Source organism: Solanum stenotomum, chromosome 1 (assembly GCF_019186545.1).
Source record: "Solanum stenotomum isolate F172 chromosome 1, ASM1918654v1, whole genome shotgun sequence".
Taxonomy (NCBI): Eukaryota; Viridiplantae; Streptophyta; class Magnoliopsida; order Solanales; family Solanaceae; genus Solanum; species Solanum stenotomum.
Genome location: NC_064282.1, coordinates 97,234,927 through 97,243,244, shown reverse-complemented (window position 1 = coordinate 97,243,244; position 8,318 = coordinate 97,234,927).

Here is an 8,318-nt window from a genome sequence, read left to right as displayed (position 1 = left end):
AATGAAAATGGAAAGAAGGGATTTGGGGGATTTGAAGATTTTCAATTTCCCTCGCAACTGTTACGGGTTGACGGGTAGCGGGTCGGGTATGAACCAATAACTTCAGGATTATATTTTTATAATTATTTTTTAATTTTTTAATAGTGATAATGGAACCCAAAAGGGTTGTAATGCACCGATGAAATTATTTCAATCTTAATCCAAAGTTTTAGGTTCGATATTTGACTTGAACGACCCTGTAATTCATTCTTCGAATATAGTCGAAGCTTCCAATGTGAACTCCAGACTTCGAATAACAAATCAAATAAATTTAAAATTCTTATAACTTTTCTTTTTTAAAAAGGCTTGTCTCTAAACATTTTACTTGAATTAAAATTATATTACAATTTTATCAAAACTTATAAAAATAAGGGAAAAAAGACAAATATACCCCAAACTATATACAGATACCATCTGTTATACTTTTGGGACATTGGTGTCTCTGTCGTCAAAAAACCAGAGCATATATACCCTTTATAATAACAGACATACACGTGTCACAATCCTATCCATCGATTAGATATTTATTAAATATTAGATCGACGGACAAAATTATGCCACGTGTCCCTATATAGTCTTCCGTTAGAGTGAAGGGCATATGTGCTCTAGTTTTGGACGGCAGGGGCACTAATGTCCCAAAAGTATGACGGAGGGTATTTGTATATCATTTACGATAGTTCGGGATATATTTGTCCTTTTTTTCTAAAAATAAATAGTTTTTATACATTGTATTATATTACATATTAATATATTGTATGCATTACTTCGTATAAAATAAAATATAATAAAAAGTCTTAATAGGCGTTTGGCCATACGATACCATATCACGATATGGTATCGAAGAGATGAAATCAGCGTTTGGACATGCAATTTTACGTTGATTTCATCTCATGATTCCATATCATGAGAGGTGATATCATATTCTCCAAAAACCATGATATGGAATTACATGGTGATTTCATATCATGATTTGAGATATTTTAATACAATACTTGATCCATTAATTTATATTTTGTTAAAACAATCTCACATTTATATCTACTAACCATTTGTTTCATATGTAAATAAAATTTATAATCACATCATTATTTTTTAAAATTTATTATTCTCACCGACATAAAATTTATTATTCGCACCCACATATAGTCACTTTAACTCACACCTCACGATTGTGAAACTTTTCAACATTCACTTGAAACAATTAACCGGCATGTTAAAATAGTTGCCGAGGCAATTAGTAAGATAGCACCAACATTTATACAACCAAAAAATATGACTGGTGTACATTCCAAAATTCGACATAATACTCGATTTTGGCCTTGGTTTAAGGTAAAATTTCAATCACATTAATAAATTTATTTTATGGCCTTAATAAGTGCACATTTATATTTTATGTGTAAGTTATTTGTATTTAGTTACATATTTCTGCCACATGGTAACTTTAAATTACATCCTTAGAATAAATATTATTTATTTACACAAAACTGTCTCATTTACGTCACATATGCTTTTAGTAATTCTTTATAAAATGTTTTTTGGTAGATAAATATTATGTTATTGATGCAGTTTCCGAAACACAAAAGGATTTTTAGTTCCATACAAAGGACTACACTATCATTTGCAAGATTATCGAGGAAGTGAAAGAGAGCCTCAAAATGCCAAAAAACTATTTAATTATAGGCATTCATCTCTGCGCAATATGATTGAACAGACTTTTGAAGCTTGGAAAAATAGATTTAGAATATTGAAACAAGGCATGAACCATTATGATATTGATACACAAGTGAAAATTGTCATAGCTTGTGCAGTGTTACATAATTATTTGCGAAAATACCAAAGTAGTGATGAAATATTTATGGTCTATGAACATGAAGATATAGTTACGGAGGATATTGACCAACAAATGGCTCAAAGTAACAATGTTGGTTTGTCTTCTCGGTCACATGATCGAGAAATGCAAGTTCAACGTGAGGAAATTGTTTGTACTATGTGGGAGGATTATATTAAAGACTAGTACACTACAATTTATGTTCAATTTTTTTTATGAAATTAAAGTTAGATAAAACAATTACTTAAGTGGAGAACAAATAACTTTGTAATAATTTATTATGCAATTTTATAATTTTTTATTTATTTGATAAGATTGAATAAAAAATTGGGGCTATTTTAATAGTTTTACAACTTATGAGATTTTTATGTATATGAGAAAATATACAACACAAAAATTTCATATCGCATGTCCAAACAAACCTTCAATTTCATCTCATGATTCCATATCATAATACCATAGGCAGAACGCATAAGCGGCCCCTTGAACTTGTAAGGATTTTTCGTATAGACACCTTAACAAGGACTCCTTCCTATTGAACACTTAAACCACTCAAAAAGTGTACCTATCAAACACACCTGGCTAACTTGGCACTTATCGTGTGAGGCATTTGTTTTAAGGTAGAGCGTGTGACATTACACATCTCCTATGTGGAAAATCTAATCCTACGTGGTAATACACATCACAAAACACCCAACCCCTCAGTCATTTCTCTAAATCCCCAAAACGTGTTCCAAAAAACCCTAGATATTCTTTTAAGATTCCTGCTCAATATGTGGTCGATTCAAGAAAGTTGATCAATAATCTTCATGTTTTCATCCTACGGCATGGTCGATTCAATAAAATAATTCTTGTTGTTGTGTTTTAGGGCAGATTCGAGAAAGCAAGGAGATTTTGTGTTAAATCTTGTGAAGTAAGTTCATTTTCGAATCTTTATGACTATTGCTATCAATTTCCCCTTTAAATATAGCGTCTCTTTTGTATATTACTACAGTGATGATGTTTTGTACATATGTGAATAAAGTTTGAATTTTTTAGGGTTTCCTTGTCAGTAATTTATCGGGTTTATTTGACTTTTTTTCTAGGGAATCTTATGAATATTATTATAGTAACTCGCTTTCACCATGGTGGTAAATTTGCGGAAGACACATCTGGTGGAGGTCTCACTTACATAGGGGAAAGTGAAGTGGAATATGTAGGTATCGATAAAGACCACTTTTCTTTAATGGAATTGCTTTTTTATACTAGAGATCTGGGGTATGTTACTGTGGGTGGGTTTTATTTTAAAGACCCTACAACCAATAACTTTGTCTTAGTAGATAACGATTTCAGCTTACTAAACCTTATAAAAGACCTAGGTGATGGTGACTTTTTGGACTTGTATGTTCAACATGTTATAGATGAGGTAGAAATTATTAAAGATGGGGTCCCTACAGGTTATCTTTGTGGGCCAACAGTTGGTGAAATTATTAATGAAGATGGGGTAGAAAACTCACATAATATTAACGTGGATAAAGAGTTACAACAAGGAGTTGCCCAATCTGAGAATATTAGTGTTGAAGTTGGTATGGATGAAGGGTTACAACAAGGAGTTACCCAATCTGAGAATATTAATGTTGAAGTTGGTGTAGATGATACATCAGATCTTGAAGGTGTTGAAACAGATTGAGATATTAGTGATGATTCACAAGAGTTTGCTATTCCAGATGATGATGACTCAGAGATTGATGAAGAGTTGAGAACTCTTAGAAATGAAAGAAAAACCAAATTGCAGAGGAAAAAACCTGATTCTACAGAGGAAATAATTCTTGGAGTAGCTGGTGTTGATAGAGGATTTGAAGACATTGGAAAGAACAAGGCAGCTAGGTATGTAGGAAGATTGGGGGGAGATGAGCAATATATTGATAGTTCAGAACTGGATAGTGATGACAGTAGGGATGAATTAGATCCTGAAGCTGTGGAAGGTGTTGATTTACCAGCTAGAAGAAAAAGTAAAAAGGTTAGATTTGATCCTGATTGTGTAGTTGCTATATTTGAGCTTGGTATGGTATTTGAAAATGCCATAGAATTTAGAAAGGCTGTGGCAGAGTATGCTGTGGAATATAAAGTCAAATTAAAATTGAGGCCTAATGAAAAACATAGAGTCAGAGTTAAATGTCAGCATAAGAAATGCAAATGGTTGTTGTATGCTAGTCTAGACAAAGACTCTGGTGACTTTATTGTTAAGAATTACTATCCTGTTCATCAGTGCCCTACCACAACCAAAAACAAGTTGTGTACATCTAACTTTATTGCAAATAAGTTTAGGGACAGAATAGTTTCTCAACCTTATATAAAGTTGTGGGAAATTCAAGAGTTGGTGAGGAAGACGACAGGATTGTATGTTGGAAGAACTCTTTGTTATCGGGCAAAATTGATGATTCTCAAGGAGTTTATGGGTGATTGGAAGATGGAGTTTGCAAGGTTGTGTGATTATGCAGACATGATAAAACAGACTAATCCTGGTAGTTCATGTTGGGTGAGGACAGACATGGAATCTACTCCAGGAAAGAATATGTTTGTTTACTTTTATGTTTGTTTTGATGCATTAAAGAGAGGTTGGTTGGAAGGATGTAGAAAAATCATTGGTTTTGATGGATGCTTTCTGAAGGGTGTTTGCAAGGGTGAATTATTAGTTGCAATTGGTAGGAATGGAAATCAACAAATGTTTCCAATTGCTTGGGCAGTTGTTGATCAAGAAACAAAGCACAGTTGGAGGTTCTTCATCAACTTCTTAATATAAGATCTAAACTTAGGCACTGGACATGGATTGACTGTGATGTCTGATATGCAAAAGGTTAGTTTAATGTTCATTTTATTTAATTTTGATCTCATTACCTATTTATTTAATTATTATTAGTCATAAATTTCAATTATTATGATATGTAGGGCTCTTGTAGCAGCCATAATGGAGTTGCTGCCAGATTGTGAGCAGAGGATGTGTGCTAGACACATCTGGTCCAATTGGCAGAAGAATTGGAGAGGAGAAGAAAGAAGAAAACAATTCTGGAGATGTGCAAAATCAAGTTTTGAGGTAAAATTTCAAGATGAAATGGATAAACTTGATAAACTTGGTAATAAGATCTGTGGAGACTTGTTACATTATGAAAAAAAGACATGGTGTAAAGCATATTTTAAGGAACATGCTAAATGTGATGTTGTTGAGAATAATATGTGTGAGACATTTAATTCTTGGATATTAGCTGCTAGACATAAATCAATTATCACCATGTTAGAAGAAATTAGACATAAGATAATGGATAGAAATGTTGAGATGAGAAAATTTGTTGACACTTGGATATTAGACATTTCTCCTATGACAAGTTTAGTACTTGAAGAAAACAAAGATTATGCTAGAGATTGTCAAGTTAGGTTCAATGGCCAATTTGGATATGAAATTTTAGATGGTCATTATAGGCATATTATTGATATCAGAAAGAAGACATGTACTTGTAGAACCTGACAGTTGAGAGGCATACCATGTCAACATGCTGTTTTGGCTTATCAGCATGCAGGCCAAAACCTTGAAGACCATGTTGTACATTGGTATAGAAAAGATACTTTCATGAAGGCATATAATTACTTTATCCAGCCAATACATAACATGAAAATGTGGCCTCACACTAGTGATATAGTGATTGAGCCTCCTGAACCAAAGCAAATGCCTGGCAGACCACCAAAATGCAGAAGAAAGTCAAAGGATGAGCCAAGAAAGAAGTATGGAAAGTTGTCCAGGAGAGGTGTAAAAATGACTTGCTCCAAGTGTCATCAACAAGGCCACAATAATAAAGCCTGCAAATATGTGGTAATACTCAAGCAAACCTTTAATTACTTCAATTAAATAGATAAAATGCAATACAATTTTTCTTCTTCTTATTTACACTATTAAATCTTCTGAAATGGGTCAGCCTGGAAGCTCAAGCCAACCTGCTAGCTCAAGGCAACCTACAGGTTATAGCCAACCACCAAGCTCAAGTGTAGGTTCTAGCCAGCCACCAAGCTCAAGGCAACCAAGAAGTTGTAGCCAACCACCAAGCTCAGGCTAACCTGTAGGTTCTAGCCAGCCACCAACCTGGAGAACATCACAACATGTTAGCTCAGGCCAACAATTAACTTCTATCTGTGATGATACTTCAATTGTTAGAAGAGTTTAACAAGCTGGAAAAGGCAGGGGAAAAGGTAGGGGGAGAAGAGGTGATGATACTTCAACTGTTACAAGAGGGCAACAAGCAGGAAGAGGTAAGGGAAGAGAAGGAGCATCAACATCAACACGAGGAAACAAAAGGCCTAAGACTGTGGGATTTGGCATCTACACTGATGATCTAAGTGGCAGACAAACATTAAATGTAAGAGTATAACCAACTTAAATTATTTATAATCCACTTTTATAATAGGCACTTAGTTTAGTTTCTTGTATACAGCCTGGTACAACAGGTGAAAGAGTTGTTACTCCAGTTGTTTTCAAGTGTGCAACACCAACAAATATTGATATTGGTTATAAGCCTCGTGGACTGAAATGGAAGGGTAAAGATGCTGTCACCACTCCACAATTACAACGCATGAGTAAGTCCAAAGGGGGTGGATCTGCAAACGTCTAGTGCAACAAGAGCAAGAACAGATGGGTGTGACTACTTTAATATGTTTTAGGTGTTTTTGATGTACACTTGGGGGTTGTTTTATTTGAATTTGTAATGCAAGCAAGAAACAATACTAAGACTGCTTTAATATGTTGTGTGATGTTTGTGATGTTTTTGATGTACACTATAACTAGTGGTTTAAATGTGGATTTTCTTACAAGGAAATGCCAAGAATTTTTTGTCAATCATTCATGCTTGTTTGGAGCTTAATGTTATTGATTGTTCACTTAGTATGGTTATTGTTCTTTGGAGGTGAAGAAAGTAAGGAAGAAGCTTGAATGTCACTTAAGGCATCTTTGTATCCTCTTTGCGACGTGGAGAGGAATTATAATTTGGCTCATGAAATCAAATTCCAGGCAGAGCATTTCGTTCCCTCTCCGCGAGGGATTCCTAAATTGATTCAACAAAGCAAGTTTGAGGCAGAACACTCCGTGGAGTGCCCACGTCGTTGAGATGAGCAATTGTGTGCGAATGGAAATTTAAAGATGCCTCCGCGTCGCGGAGATGAGCAATACGATAAATTAATGAACAACTTATCTCCATTCCTTCTTCCAAAATCAGTACAACAGAAACACNCTCATGAAATCAAATTCCAGGCAGAGCATTTCGTTCCCTCTCCGCGAGGGATTCCTAAATTGATTCAACAAAGCAAGTTTGAGGCAGAACACTCCGTGGAGTGCCCACGTCGTTGAGATGAGCAATTGTGTGCGAATGGAAATTTAAAGATGCCTCCGCGTCGCGAAGATGAGCAATACGATAGATTAATGAACAACTTATCTCCATTCCTTCTTCCAAAATCAGTACAACAGAAACACAAGACTACTAATACAATCACTCTAAGACTACTAACATAAATATTTCCATATAGCAAAAATCACGAGTGCAATAACGCATATGATTCTAATTTTTCTTGCTTGTTTCCTCTCTTGTTCATAGGATTTGATTCTTTTCAATAGACCCCATATGATCTTTTTTGCTTGAGGTGGTATTTCATCATCGTACCATCGAAAATAATCGCATCCACCTTTTCTCTACATAAATTATCAAAATAATTAAACTATAATTAGCCATTGACAACGATTTGTTTAACCAGATTAGAATAATGATAAAAAGCTTACCTTTGTGTTTTTGCAGCAAAAAAATCGACGTCCTGTATTAAGTTGTGTCCATGAAATTTTCAATTCAGCATTGACCCCACATCGACAGAACACATTTGCATCTGAAGAAGTTGAAATCGACAAATTGGACATTTCCTTCGCTGTGAAAAAGATGAATGAAGAACTTTTTTTTATCTCCACTGTAGCAGCAACAATGGTGAGATGTGGAGAAGAAAGAGATGAGAAATAAATAAAGGGGAAGAATCTAGGGTTGGATAAATAAAAGGGGAAGATTTTGACCATATGTTAAAGCGTGCCAATCAGACACATCAGCTTTTTTTTTCTCACTTCACGCGCTCAAAAGGAGTGCCTCACACGATAAGTGCCAAGTCAGCCAGGTGTGTTTGCTAGGTACACTTTTTGAGTGGTTAAGTGTTCAATAGGAAGGAGTCCTTGTTAAGGTGTCTATACGAAAAATCCTTACAAGTTCAAGGGGTCGCTTATGCGTTCTGCCTAATACCATATCATAATTCCATATCATGATACCATATCGCATGGCCAAACGGGCCCTTAATTTGTATATTTAGGGCCCGTTTGACCATGCGATATCATGATATGGTATCATGATATGGAATCATGATATGATATCATGATATGGAATCATGAGATGAAATTGAA